Source organism: Rattus norvegicus, chromosome 8 (assembly GCF_021556685.1).
Source record: "Rattus norvegicus strain SHRSP/BbbUtx chromosome 8, alternate assembly SHRSP_T2T, whole genome shotgun sequence".
Lineage (NCBI taxonomy): Eukaryota > Metazoa > Chordata > Mammalia > Rodentia > Muridae > Rattus > Rattus norvegicus.
The window spans coordinates 49,454,736-49,470,145 of record NC_141541.1 but is presented as its reverse complement, the minus strand read 5'-3'; the positions used below and the strand labels follow the sequence as shown (position 1 = coordinate 49,470,145).

The 15,410-nt window shown below is 43.4% G+C and overlaps 1 protein-coding gene across 1 annotated transcript in view; it reads right to left on the bottom strand.

Moving 5' to 3' along the window:
* Positions 1-14,350, bottom strand: part of Mir100hgl (Mir100 Mirlet7a-2 Mir125b-1 cluster host gene like) — a 229,255-nt gene extending 214,905 nt beyond the window's left edge. Inside the window, exons 1-2 of the transcript XR_015627193.1 lie at positions 14,195-14,350; positions 9,225-9,335 (exon numbers count right to left, since the gene is read on the bottom strand). The gene's annotated coding sequence lies outside the window, so the exon portion shown is untranslated. The remainder of the gene's footprint in view (positions 1-9,224; positions 9,336-14,194) is intronic.
* Between the last annotated feature and the right edge of the window lie 1,060 nt (positions 14,351-15,410).

The following is a 15,410-nucleotide window of genomic DNA, read 5'->3' as shown; positions in this document are numbered from 1 at the left end:
GGGAATAAGAACAGGTGTCCTCAAAGCAATTGAGCATTCTAGGGGTAGGGTGGAGGCATTAAAAATGGGTGGTAGAGAAATGCAAATAGTAATGATTCAAGCTTAGTCACATGATCTATTTGCTTGGCTAAACCTGTTTAGAGAAAAGGGGGTTTTTTAATTAAAGCAATAAGCCAGGAAATTGTAGTAGGACTCACTTACCGCCCCCCTCTCTCTAGAAGGGCAAATAGCATAGAAGGCATAGAGTTGCTTACCTGGATTCCTGTGAGGATCCTGCTTTCAGGGCTCCTTCACCTTTCAAACAGGTAAAATGGCGTGAGCCTGCTCAATTCTCTTGACCCATTTCCCAAGTGATAACAACAGGGAAACATTATAAATGGCCAATTTTGTGTTATTCGTGGATGAATGTTAATCATTATGGAAGAAGCTGAGGTATACAGAGCAGGCACACAACTGAGTTTTGCTGCTTGCCTTCCTTTAGCTGGCAGAGACAGAGTTAATGTGATCTGGTTTCCAAAACTCCAATCTGGTTGTGTAAGGATTCAATGGGACTTTGTTCATGAGACTTTCAGACTCAACTGTCTTCTGCACTCTGCTTTGGTAATCTCCCATGGCTCATGCCCTAACAGCACCTCTGGGGTTGACACTGTAAACTTCAGCAGCCATATTTTAACATAGTATCAGTCTCAAGATTTAACTGCAAGACTGTGGTAACATAAAAGAATATTCTAGGAGTTAGCGTCTTGCCCACACTCTTAAGCTACTTGGTTTGGCCCTCTTCTGTGCCTTCCAATTCAAGTTAGAACAGAGAAATGCCTTTCTGACTACAAAGAATTTTGAACTGGTGAATTCCAGATTTCTAGAGAGGGAGATATGGTTTAGGGATTTCCAGAATCAGTGAAAGAATTTTATGCCAGAGAGTGATGGATAATTAGGGGTAGGGTGAGGCATTGGGCATTTTTCTATCTTTGGGGAAAGCAGGTAAAAAAGACAGAGAAAAGAGCTACAAGCCATCCAAGAAGAAATGTGATCCTGGATGTACCCCTAAATGTCAATTTACCACCCCAAACCTTCCTCTCCCTTCACTTCCCTCCCCTCCCCTCCTCTTCTCTCTCTTTTCTTCCCTTCCCTTCTTTTGCTTCTCTCCCTCCTTCCTTCCCTCCCTTCCTTTCCTTCCTTCTTTCCTCCCTACCCCTTCTGTCCACCCTGCCTCTCTCTTTCTTGTTGTAACGCTAGGTCTCAAAATGAAGGCCTCACATACGCTAGACAAGTGTTGTACCACTGAGCCATAGCCCCAGCCCTTCGCAGCTTGAAAAAATGATGCTACCAATCTGAAAATGCCATAAGGGCTGTGCGAGACGACGTTCACTGTTCTGAGCCTCCCTCCTGGCACACCTACACTCTCACTGAGACTTACTGCCTTCCTCGGTCCCTCCGATGGTGCCCTGTAGATGCTGTACTCAAACCTGTGTGGGACGAAGAAAGAATATAGCCACTGCCAAGTGTCCAGGGGGAGAGTCTATCTAGGAAGGGAAGGGACATCAGCCCTTTAAATCCTTATTTTCTGCACCTTTAATTATCTGAAATAAGAAGTGATTTATAGCTTGGCTGTTTATAATCTTGGTTACACTTGCTGGGACAGTGGCATTTCAAACAAAGAGTGCCCAAGAGCTGTAAGACCAGATGATGATTTCTTTATTACTGCATATCATATTGTGTACAGGATCTCCATATTACATTCAGCAGAGCTGCTCACAATTGCCCAGGTCTCACAGATGCTCTCTGCTTTCATACTGCCCTACTTTCTCAGAATTTCTCCATCTCCAGGGCCATTACAGCCTCCCTCCCTCTCTCGCCTATCCTATTATGCTATTATCTTGTACCGAGCACTGGTGTTTATATTTTCTACTTTATGCCACACTATTATGGGCCCAGAGCTCAATCTCCTCCTTGGTTTCTGTCTGCTCATTGTTTGTGTAGTTTACTGGGGAAAGGGAGGGGTGAGGGTCTGTGTTTGTACATAGTGGAGACACAGTGCAGAACCTCGCACTGAGGACCAAGCCTCCTCATGAGGAGTTGCAGGCAGAGCAGAAGGCAAAGGAGTCCTGCTAAAATGGTAATACCCAGCCTTTCCCATCCCCGTAGGGCCTGAGATGGGAAATCAGCAGTGAGCACAGAGAGAGATATTAATACTGTGTTCTTTCACCTTTCAAAAAATTAATTGAAAAACCCTCACTTTGGGAGAGGTGGCTTGGTCTGTAAATTGCCTGCTTTGCAAGTACAAGGCCCCAAGTTCTGATCTCTAACACCAACACACACACACACACACACACACACACACACACACAGAGAGAGAGAGAGAGAGAGAGAGAGAGAGAGAGAGAGAGAATGCAAAACAAAATGAAACAGATATGGTGGCACACAGCTGAAACCCAAGTGACAAGAAGGGAAAACCAGGAGGCTCTCAGAACTCCCTAATTATCTAGTTTATCCAAATTAGTGAGCTCTGTGGTTAGTGGGAGAAAATGTTTCAAAATATGGTGGGAAGCAATAAAAGAAGACATCTGATATAGGTGTACATAGGAATCTGCAACCTGCATACACACACATACATACACACACACTCACACATATAAACACTCAGTATATACATGAACATACACCTATGCACACACATCCACATATATACATACATACACATACACACATATACATGCACACATTTTTACATGCACACACACACAAACACCCCTAGACACTCACATATACACACACATACACATATACACACACAGAGAGAGTATCTTTGTAGTATGAAGCATTAAAAGTCACAGCCCCTACAGAAGAGTCTGCTTGTACACAGACTGAATAGGTTGAGGTCAAAGGTGGTTTAGATTTCACTCCCAGCTTTCAGTGCATTATGATCTGTAAGCCCTGTGTCTAGAACATAGGCGTCCTCCCCTCAGGTCACTGGATGCCTTCAAGTCCCCCTCCCATACCTATGAAAATGAACTAATCTTCCTGATTTACACCAGTTTAGGGAAGAGAAATAACCTGCACCAAAGCTTGTGACATCATAGCTGATGCATATCCAAGGCAACCAGTGTCGCACAGCCTGCTTCTTCCTTCAGGACGTAACTTGGCCATCCACCTATCAACCACACTGGTTCATTTAATTGCACAGCAGACCCAGTGGCCTGTCTTTACGAGCACACTGAAGCTTCCACAGGCCTGGATAGTCATGCTGTCTCAGCTCAGGCTCAGTAAATGTTAGCAGATTTAGGAGGGGGGAAAGTGGAATTTGAAACCTGCACCACGCTTCGTGAGTTCAAAGTAAGATCACTGCTGTTCTCATTTAAAAGCCTAAGCTACACTCATCCAATTACCATTAATAATGAACTGTGTTTGGGGACAAAACAATGGGGGTTGGGCACAAGGAGACAGGGTAACAAGAAAGAAGGCAAACTCCGCACCCCATCCCAAACAGCAATATCCTGCTACCTATCCTAGCTGAAATGCTCACAGAAAACAAATCAACTTTAACTTCTAACAGCAAAGATAATGAAGACCAAAGATGTGCTTTGGGGAATGATGGAAGGACAGTCCCCTTTCTCAGCTAAGCTGAGATAATTCTGAGTCATCTGACCTGTTCAGATGACCAGTGTCACTGTCTCACTTGAATGAGAAATCAAATGGAAGACCGTCGGAGCATGTGTCTCTTCTGGATTGGTGAGCTGATCCTAAAGAGCATCTTCATTTCCTGAGCACCTATTACCTGTCCAGAGCCCAGTAGCAGCCTTGAAAGTAATTCAGATCAGCTTAGCCCTAGTGTGATCAAGTCTGAGCCACGAATGATAAAGTTTGAATCGGATGCCTGTTTAGACAGATGCAACAAGCAAGCCGCCTTAAAAAGAAGGAAGGGGGCATTGGCCTCCAGTCTGGGGAGGGGCCAGTGTCTTGACCTCTTCTCAAAGGAAGTCTTATGTACAGACCCAGGTGCAGTGGAGGAGGGATAGCAGGGGGGGAAGGGGAGATAAAAGGCTTTCTGGAGACCCTCTGACCTCAGCCCTCCCACGGGAAATGAGCTAGGAGGCTGCTGGCTGGCAGACAAGCAGGTGTACCCTTAAGAAGCCATGGAGATTAGCTGGGGCTTATCCAAACCCCTGCGGGAGGCAAATCTCTCCTGACTGCCCCAGGAGACTCCAGCACTCACTCTTCTGGCATCAAATAAACCAGATGTAGAATGGACATCAACTTGGCCTTTTGTGAATCCAGAGACCCCCGAGCAAGCATCTGGACACCATCAGACTCACCAGGGCCCCAAGGAGAGTGAATATTTGGAGAGATGTCAAGGGAAAGGAAAAGAGGGAGAAAAAAGAAAACCTGAAAGCCAGGATCACAGACAGATGAAGCCTCATGCACTTGTGTTCTAGATCTTGGTCTTAGAAGCAATTGTTCGCTGCCCAAATCAGACCAAGTGCAGTGTTCTCAAAAATATGGCTTTCCTACTGATAATAAGTGGCACCTGCTCTCCAACAAGGATAAAACTCAGCCCTCAAAGGACGAGGACTCCTCTTTGTGTGGGTGGGGAGTCCCAAAAGAAGGAAACAAATGAACAATCTCAACACCGAGACTACAGGAAAACAGGTCCCTATTCCACAGAGGACATGTCAACCTGGCATCAAGCTCAAGTCTACTGATGTACAGGGGAGTGTGTCAGCCCTAGACTCAGTGGAAAACCACACCAGTTCTGCTGCGTGTAATATCAGCTGTGTGACCTTGAGTGAGTCACATAGTCTCTCTGAGAATCAAGCATCCCATCCCAACAATGTCTCTCTCAAAGAACTGCCTGGGCATTGATAATTTATATAAGCATCCACGACAGTATCCATCACTTAGAAAGAAAGAAAGAAAGAAAGAAAGAAAGAAAGAAAGAAAGAAAGAGAGAGAGAGAGAGAGAGAGAGAGAGAGAGAGAAAGAAAGAAAGAAAGAAAGAAAGAAAGAAAGAAAGAAAGAAAGAAAGAAAGGAAGCAAGAAAGGGTTCTTCCCTTTCTCCTAAGAAAGAGCGAATATATTGTGTAATAAATGTTCTACATGGGGGTTGGAGAAATGATTCAGGAGTTAAGGGCACTGACTGTTCTTCCAGAGGTCCTGAGTTCAATTCCCAGCAACCACATGGTGGCTCACAGCCATCTGTAATGGGATCATCAGACCCTCTTCTGGTGTGTCTGAAGACAGTGATAGTGTACTCACATAAAATAAATAAATCTTAAAAAAAAGAAATGTTCTACCTGTTACATAAAACCAGATGTAAAACAGAGTATTAACTCCTGTCCTTTCCCTGATGACTTACTTGCTCATTATTGCTATGTGATTGGCACCATAAAAAAATGGTCTCATTGTCACTTCAAAAGACCCCAGTGATTGCCATGGTAGAAAGAATCCATCCCACAGATAGCAGATCTATGTGGGAGATGACCACTTTAGTTGCCTTTCAAATCTGATTGAAAAATCACCTAGGAAAAATATGGTATACATAGGATTTGAGCATGAGCTCGTACCTGTGGTCTTAGCTAACACTGTAATTGTGTTAGCCAAGACTCCATCACCATGCCAAAATGCCTGACATGATCAACTTTTAAGAGTAGAGATTTATTTCGGCTCACGAATTCACAAGTGTCAGTTCTGGGTCTTGGGGTCTGTTGATTCAAAGTGCATCATGGCAGAACCCTGTGGCAGAAGATACTTATTCCTATTATCCCTACCAAAGGGCATAATCTCAGTGTCTCCTCCATGGACATAGCTCCCAGTGACCTAACTTCCTTCCACTTGACCCTACCCCTAAAGGCTCCATCTCTTCCCAATATGACCACAGGCTGCCAGCCCAACTATCAGCACACAGGCCTTTGGAAGACACTCAAGACAGAAACTATAACAGGAGTGAGTTCTCTTGTTTTCAACTGCACTATGTCCGTGTACAAGATAGTTTTCTCTGGCGTGGCTGAAAGTTCAATGTCCTAAATTTAATAGTAACAGCAAGTATAATGGTAATTGTAATCTGCTTCCAACCTGTACCAGCCTTATGGGAAAAGGAAGATGGTAACTTAAAATGCCAAGTCATAAATGAAGTCTCTCCATGTGCCTCTCCATCATTCCTGGGAGTAAGAAGGTTCCTTTGAGAAGCCAAGTTGTGTTGAGTCCTAGATTTGGTTTCTCCCAGGAATAGTTGAATTTAGACTCTTCTTAAACTTGATCTGTTACCAGCCCCTAAGTTTCTGTGATCTTGGAAGTAGAGGGAAGTACATATTCAAATATCCCCCTCTAACCTTATACAGAAAATATAGAGAGTTTCAAAGAAGTGAATAGGTTCCCAAAGGGCATGAGACTGACATGGGCAATACACCACTCAATACTTCTCTGGTGGTCAGGCAGGATTTTAGGCAACTTGTTCAGATGAAACAGTCTTTCTGAACAGGCATGGTCATCACCATAGACCCAAGTGCACCGGCCCCATGATGAAGAGACTCTGAGCCAGGGAGGGATAGCAGAGGGATCATCACAAATGCCCAAACAGCCCACTGAAGCATCCCTGGGGGAAGTAAATAAATAACATAGAAAACTTAATTTTTAATACAGAGAGTTCTTTGCAGTCCTCAATGGTGGCCAAAGTTCATGAAATTACTAATCATTATAAAGATGGGAAATTATCATTTGAATTATCCTCATAATAGCTTGTAAAGGAGTCCTATTCTGCTATAATTTGCCGAGGGTAAGTCTCAGTGCTAAGACTGCAAAGTTCATTTGCAGCCTCTAAGCTCAGTAAGTTCATTGCCTGGATCTGGGTTGGGAGATGAAAACAGGATGTCAGAGGGTAGATAGAAGGCCTCAAACTATCAGACTTTTAGACAAAAGGGGAACCTTCCTGGTAATGCATTTGGAATGGTGTCTTACATATAACCCCCGAAGCTCAGACAACCCAGGAAACATTAGATAAATTAGATGACATTAAAACTTATGTAACAGGATAAGAGTAACAAACTGGGAAAGACAATTTTCTGGATGGAAAAATATATATGTGCAAACCATGTATCTCATAAGAGACCTGAAATCCAGAAGGAATTGGTGTGTTCATCTATAAACAAACAAGCCAGTTCCAAGACGAACACGGAACAAGAGAGTTCTCTAAAGGTGACAAAAGACTGGCACACGCCTGAAATGATGTTTAATATAATTAAACGAAATGCACACCGTCCATTTCTGATGGTAAAAGCTTACAAGCCCTGCTACTTGGAAAGACTGAGAGGCATGAAGATCACAAGTTTCAGGCCTGCCTGGGTTACTTAGTGAGACCATCTCAAAAGAAAAGGCAAAATAGAGGGCTCAGGCTGGATCTCAGCGTAGAGTGATCTTTAGTGTGTAAGGTACTAAACTCAGTCATTAGTACTGAGAAGAGGGAGGGAAGAAAGGAAGGAAGAAAGAACAGAAAAGGGTAGAAGGAAGGAGATCAAATATACAATGTGATCCCACTCTACCCCATTAGGGAATCTACATTTAAAAAAAACAGCAAATAAGAAGTTTTGATGAGAATCTCAAAGAATTGGGATATTCAGTGAGTGTGGAATGGTGCAGTTATGCAAAGCATAGTCGGAACCTCCACAAATTAAAAATACAAGAACTGTTTAATCCCTCAATGCCATTTTTGGTCATTTATCCAAAAGATCTGAAATTGGGACGTTGTTGGGAAAACCTGGGCACCCACATTCACAACAGAGTTATTTTAAGCCAAGAAAGAAGAGGGGAAAAAATGTCCAGGGGTAGATGAGTTGAGATTTAAGACATGGCATGTAAACAAAATAAAATATTGTTCAACCAAAAAAAAAAAAAAGAAAGAAAGAAAGAAAAAAGGAAAGAAGCACAGCATGCACTGTGGCATCATAGATCTGAAGGGCATTGTTCTGTGGGATAATAAGCCAATCAAAAGACAAGCGATCCATGTATATGAGGTACATAAGGCAGTTCAGATACATAGGGATGGAGAATAGAAGGGTGAATGTGAGGTCTGGGAAAAGAGAGGGGAGGAAGGAATTATTGTTTAATAGGCATGAGTCAACTTTGCAGATGGGAATGGCCTGTTGGATGGCTCAATGACACGGGTGATTTAACACAACTATATGTTCACTTCAAAATGGACAAGGTGGTAACTTTCATATCAGTAAACACACACACTAAGATTGTCATCATTAGTAACCCCACATAAGCTAACACAGGTACCCAGTGACCAGCTGGTACTGCAAGGATTCAGCCAAGAGACACAGGAAAACCCTCTCAACAAAGAAATCTCAAGATTCAGTATGGATCTCGAGAGACAACTCAAAGAATAAGGTGCTTCCTTCATTCCTCAAGATCCTAAGCTCAAATCCTCCATGCTCACCTAAGAGACAAGTACCGTGACAGTGTTTGTAATTCCAGCAGTGGTGGGGCAGGCAGAGACAGGTAGAGCACTCCCTGCATAGGATTACTGAGTACCCATGTAGCTGAGTTAATGGGCGCCAAACTAAGACATATGCTTTCAAAGAACAAGGCAAAGAGTAATGGGGGAATACAACTGATGTGAACCTCTAACCTCTATACATACATAAACATATAAAAAGGCATACAACATACATAGACACATACACACATCATTGTGAAATTATGCCTTATTGCACACACAAAATAGGGAGACCATACTGAAGAATGGTCGGCACCAAGTGCCTGTAAGTCTTCTATGAAGACCAAGGCTCTTTCTAAAGCAGTGAGTCTCAAACATGTGGGTTGCGACCCCTTTAGCAAGCCTCCTTCTCCAAAAAGTATTAACATTATGATTCATAACTGGTGAAATTATGGTTATGAAGTAGCAATGAAAATAATTTTATAGTTGGGGGTCACCACAACATGAGGGACTGTATTAAAGGGTCGCAGCATTAGGAAGGTTTGAGACCCCACTCGTCAAGAGCTTGCAAAAGCAAGACTGTTAAATCTCTCACTTAAGGAAGTTATTTTAAATGCCCTTTCATATAGAATAGACACATTAGGGCAGACAAGTATGCTATCCATCATTGCCTTTGACTTCTGGTTGCTGAAAGGATTCCTTCCTGTCTCCTGGAAGAGCCACAGGGAATAAGGTCAACTGAAGTTGTTTGGTTTTGAAGAGAAATATTGACTTGTTGGAAAAAAACACTTACCAACCTCTTTGCACTTAGGAGCTCCTGGCTGTCTCCGTTGTTCAGCAATGGTGAAACTCTCCTAAAACATCATAGCCTTGGACAGATGAGGTGAGTCCACCACGGGATTCACTAAGAGTGAACAGAGAAAGCTGAGCTGCCTGGAGTAGGGGTACGATGACTGCACCAAGGTCCCGACATTCACCCATCTCACTCATCGGTGCCCTTAACAAGCTGGTTTTTGTCTCCAGTATCTAACAAAGTCCTTGAATATATTCTTTATGTGGCGCACTGTGCTGGATTTCAGGGAGCAAGACATTCCTGAACTCTGCATCCTGGAGTATGAGAAGCCATTAACGAAAAAGTTTTCAAGACCACAGCATCCGCTACATTTTGGGTTGGTGTGCCTGCATTAACGGAAGCACGCGTGTCTCCCTGAACACTACTGTCTGATGAGTCAGAGAAAACGCACAGAAATGAGAAGTAAGTCAAGTACCCCACCCGCGACTGTATGCACTTCACTTGCTGTTCCCCGGTGCCTCGTCTCTGGACTTGGTGTAGCCCAAAGCTGAGGCTGAGATCACACAATCTCCCAATCCTGTTCCTGCTCTGAGCCTCCCAAAGGAGCAGTCGCCATCCCCTGGCTTCAGAGGACACAAACCTTCCTTTAGTCAGGAAGACAAGCAGCCAGGCTGTGTAAACGGCAAAGGCAAGCAATACTAGCATACGGACTGCAAGGTTGACTGTACTGTCTCCACGAATTAAAAATGACATATCGCAAAGATTACACGGCTCCGGGAGACCTCATGGCCTGCCTGACATGCTAGTTCAGTCTAAATCACAGACTGATTCAGACACCCAAACAAATTAACACGTGTTTCCTGATGATACAAAATTGCATCTGTGTGTTTGTGTGTGTGTGTGTGTGTGTGTGTGTTCAAACCACTATGCAACCTCATCATCAATTAAATATTTATCAGACTTCCACTGATCTATGAAAGTCATCATCCACCGGCCCTCAGAGCATCATGGCTGGCTGGTTTTAAAAGCTAGCTTGCAGCCTTGGTCAGTGGCACACATTAGACCTTCTCTGTGAAAAGCTCTTTTCTGTCTTTTGAACCGGATCCACACCCTGGACTGAATGAAGCTTTTAGAACCAGTGAGAACCAGATGGCCCTCCGAGATCATTTTTGAATGTTTGGATCTGAGTCATTTGTATGCAGAAGGTTTCACAAAATAGCAATCTGGGTGGCAGGCTCCAGGCTGGGTCCAGCTTTCCAGGCAGCCCGTCTTTGCCTACAATTGAGAAGACAATATTGTAAGGTTCTATAAAAGTATTGCAACATTTATCTATATGTGTTGCATCAGATACATGAAGTGTTCTTGTCAGGCTGTTATTTCCGTGGGAGTTCTCACAACTCCCCCTTCTCTCTCCTCCTTCCTACCCTATTCCTCTTGCTTGTTTCCATTCCACCTATATTTCTTGTCTTGTTTTGTTTTGTTTTAATCACAGGCACCATGGATCCAGCATTGTGAACCAGCCAGCACAGAGTACTCCCTTACTGGTGTAAAAATCCAAGCCACAGGCAAACAGGGCAAACAGGAGCTGAGAAAATGTAGATGAATTAAAATGGGCACCACTAGAATTCTGTTCTGGGAGTTCCTCATTTGCAAAGGAAAGGCTGTGGGATGGAAGAGATGAGAAGGAGGGGGTGGGGGGTGGGGCGGTGGGGGGGTGTTCTTATCCAAGAGGAAAGGCAAGTGTCTGAGAGCAGGAGGCAAGGGGTGGGACACACTCAGGTTCAAAGGGGGAAAGTGATACCAACTAAGAGATAAGCTTACCTCTTAGGAAGGTCGGAAGAGGGGAAAAAACTAACTTTACAGTCACACAGATATAAGCATATGGATATCGTGGCAATCTTATTTACCGTCATTCCAAACTGGGAGGAGTCAAAATGCCCTGTAATCCATGAATGGAAGACCAAGAGTAGTATACCATTGAGCTACAAAGAGGAATACATTCTAGCAGGATGCGGATGCGGTAACTTATGACTGAAATCTCAACACTCAGGATGCTGAGATGGAGATCAACGCTAGTTAAACACCAGTGTGGATGGCATAGCAAGGATCTATTTAAATGATGAAAAAAGTTACTGACATAGCAATATGGATGCATCTAAAGGACATTGTATTGAGTGGAAGACGCCATCCACGCAACCTCCACCAAACGTTATCTTCTTCTAATTCCATTTGTACACTATTCTCAGCAAACTTGAGGCTGTAAGGACAGGGCATGGCAGAGGTGTGTTAGGACAAAGCAGTGGTGTGGGAAAAGATTTAGGATGGCAAATGTTCTGCTCTGAGTGATGAATGATTCCACACAGGAATTAAAATCATAGAACCACACACCCAAGAAGATGAATTGCTTTATATGCTAATTTTAGATGTAAAGTTTTTAAAGAAAAAAGTAACGTGTGTTTAAAATGACTGCTACAAGAATACATGCATATACATGCATATACATATAACATGCATATACATATACATGCATATACATATAACCTGATAACAGTATAACTGAGAACAGTATGGGATAAGCAGATACTTGTGAAGTCTGGAGAATAGGGGAAGGGAGCTGTTAACTCAGTGGTAGATTGCTTATCTAGCTGGAACATGCAGGAACCTTTTTTGCACCCCCAGTGTTGAAAGCGGAGAGATGATACTGCAGGTGAAGTACATTTATGGTCAACTCCAAGAATGTGCAGACAGAGCAAACATGGAAGGCCAGAGTGTCACTGAACCCAACGGAACAGGTTAGCAAGAACCAGATGAGATGAGACTCCCCATGGCAGATTAGTATGTACGCACAGTAGGCCTTCACTGACTCCAGCAGCTCAGGCTGAAGGGACCAGATGAGCCATCGGCTCCACATGGTGGTGACATAGCCATGGCTAACAGTCATTTCTGGTGCCATGCCAGGGTCTGCCCGGCCTTAGAACCACCATCCATGAGAGCGTGAGACAGCCCCCAAGGATTTCTCTCCCTGACTCACCGGTAAGAATGGCTCACTAGCTTTGGACAGGAACTCAGGTGAGAGGGCAAGTAAAAAAGCAGCCTAATCCTCTGACAGACAAGGTACAGAAGCAGAACAGAATGATTTAGCGGGGAGAGGAGTTTACACCTCATCCCCAGACCCTTGTGTCTCACAGATCATGTGTTATCTAGCTTGGGATAGCATTTCTCTTTATACAGCAGTTACCAGCCTGTGGGTAGCAACCCTCACAGGACTCACATATCAGACATCTTGCATAACAGATATTTACATTATGATTCGTAACAGCAGCAAAATTACACTTATGAAGGAGTAACGAAATAACTTTATGATTAGGGTCAGCACAACTTGAGCAACTGTATTAAAGGGTCTCAGCTTTAAGAAGGTTGAGAACCACTGCTCTTATCTGTCCTAAGAGGACAAGATTATATTCCACACCAATAAGAAACACATCACGTGATTCCCCCCACCCCTGCCCCATCGGCATCCACATCAAATTCACCATGCCCCCTCGCCTTTTAGTACTTGTTGAGATCAGTTTGGGTGAATTGCTTATTAATTCTTGCTTTGGCTTCCTCTATCACCCATCTTAGTCACTGAAAAAAAAATAGTCTAGGGGTTGGGGATTTAGCTCAGTGGTAGAGCGCTTGCCTAGCAAGCTCAAGGCCCTGGGTTTGGTCCTCAGCTCCGGAAAAAAAAAATAGTCTAGGAATTTTTGCCTATTAAGTCTCCTCCAATGTCTATTTGTGGTGTTTGTTTCCATCTAATTCTAGGGAGCTCAGAGGCAGGAGGATGACTTATGCCTCCTGTATGTGGATTTCTCGGATCCCAGGATACACTGTAGCAGTCCTGGTTAAGAAGCTGCCATCTGGGTGGGGTTCCAGCTTTGCTAAGTAAGAACTCGTTGCAAGACTTTGAGTCTCTTCCTTTTTCTCTCTACTTCCTCTACAAGGTGAGCTGGTTAGGTCAGAAGACCTTCAAAGGGGCTTTTGAATCTGATATTTTTACACCCCTGTGTTCAGTTCTAAGCATTAGTGAGAAATAATTAAGTTGATGTACACCAGAATTGATCATTTCTGTTTAACTCAAGATTTCTGAGAGTCTACTCCTTTACAGATACATAGGAACCAGAACAAAGCTAAAATAAACAAGAAAAAAGAAGAAAAAACTTAAAATACATATGGTAGCACAAATGGCCCCAGATAACCAAAGCAACACATGGATAAGAACATCCATGTAACAGCCCCACATTTGATGAATAAGCACAATTAAGGTTAATAATAAACACTTAATAATAGTTATTATATATAGGTATAAATAAAATAATAATAATTTAAAAGTTCCGCCTTGGGATCCATCCCATATGCAGCCACCAAACCCAGTCACTATTGCTTATACCAAGAAGTGCAAGCTGACAGGAGCCTGATATAGGTGTGTCCTGAGCAGCTGCCAGAGCCTACTGATACAGATGAGGATGCTTGCAGCTAACCATTGGACTGAGCATGGGGACCCCAATGGAGGAGCTAGAGAAAAGACTGAAGGAGCTGAAGGGGTTTGCAACACCATAGGAAGAACAACAATATCTACCAGCTAGACCTCCCAGAGCTCCCAGGAACTAAACCACCAACCAAAGAGTACCCATGACTCCAACCACATATGTAGTAGAGGATGGCATTGTCTGGCATCAATAGTAGGAGAAGCCCTTGGTCCTGTGAAGGCTTGTTTCCCTAGTGTAGGGTAATGTTGGGGTGTTGAAGTGGGGTTGGTTGGGATGGGGAACATTCTCATAGAACTGGGAACTGGGAAAGGGGATAACATTTGAAACATAAATACATAAACTATCCAATAAAAAACACATTAGTGAGATATTATAAACTCAAAAAATTAAAAAGTTACAATATTTTAAAATCAAAATTAAATTGGAGAAAGAGAACCCTACCTTTTAAGGACACATATCCTAACCAATCAGAATAAGACTCTGGGTAACGTAAAGGATTTGCGTTCAAGTCTTGTATTCTAACTGGAACCACTTGAGACTTTTATTCAACCTCTCGGAATCCATTTCCTCTACAAATTGGGGTAACGATGACTCTGGCTGTAAGTAAAGGATAAATGGTAAAGTACTTAGTTTTATAATTCATTCACTTGTATCACTGCCCTGCCCTATTGAAGTGTTGGCACCATTGTGGCCATTTATCTCCATCTAAGCTCCCCTCATCTTCTGAGTTGAACAAGCCCCCACTGCTGTAAGAACTAATCTAGTCCCCCAACCCAGGAACACTTCTCTGTTCCCATCAGCCCAGATACCTGTTTCCCCCGGGTTTCTGCTGATATTACTGAATGCCTATTTGCTGTCTGCACTGCTACTTCAAACTGACTTGGACATCTCAAAACTCCAACGCTCTATACGAATGCCTATCTATCATCCAAGACCACTTATCCAGTAGAGGCCAGAATCTTATGCAGATGCCCTGATTCTCTTCCTGGATTCATCTTGGTCACTTCCTCTGGACATTTAAGTATTGATAACGTTTCCTGTCCACAACAGCATCCTCCGGCCCATCCTGCTTTCCGATTCTTGCCCATCTCTCAGATCCATCTTTTCTTATCACCATCATCAAGGCTAACTTAAGCAACCTTGCTGTAACATCCGACTTGGAATGATGATGTATTAGCAGGCTTTTCCAAAACATCCCTGCTTGCTTCCTCACCACCTCCTATCATATCAGAAGCTTGGGTGGAGGAGACAAAAACCAGAGGACGAAAACAGCTTTGGATATTTGTACATACTTCTCATTGCGTTCTGAGACATTGCCCACCCTTGGTGAATACTGCTTCTTAGTCTTTTTCCTCTTCAGCCCTTTCCCTGCTCTCTTGCCCAGGTCACTTTCCAAAGCCTCCATTTGGTGAGAGTCTACTTAGCCTTCAATACTTAGGAGCCAATGCTACCTCCCTTGAAGCCTTTCTAACTCCTAGTCCCTTCCAGATGAGTCTGTCTCTGCTTTCTCTAAGTCTCTACACCTCTCTGCTCAACAGGTTCTCCTTCCATTTAGTACCAATACCAAATGGCTTAGCTCTACTTACTGGACTCTCAAAGGTATAAAGGTTTATCCTTCGGACTCCTGGGTAAGTTTTCATGTCTCTATCATGGTCTA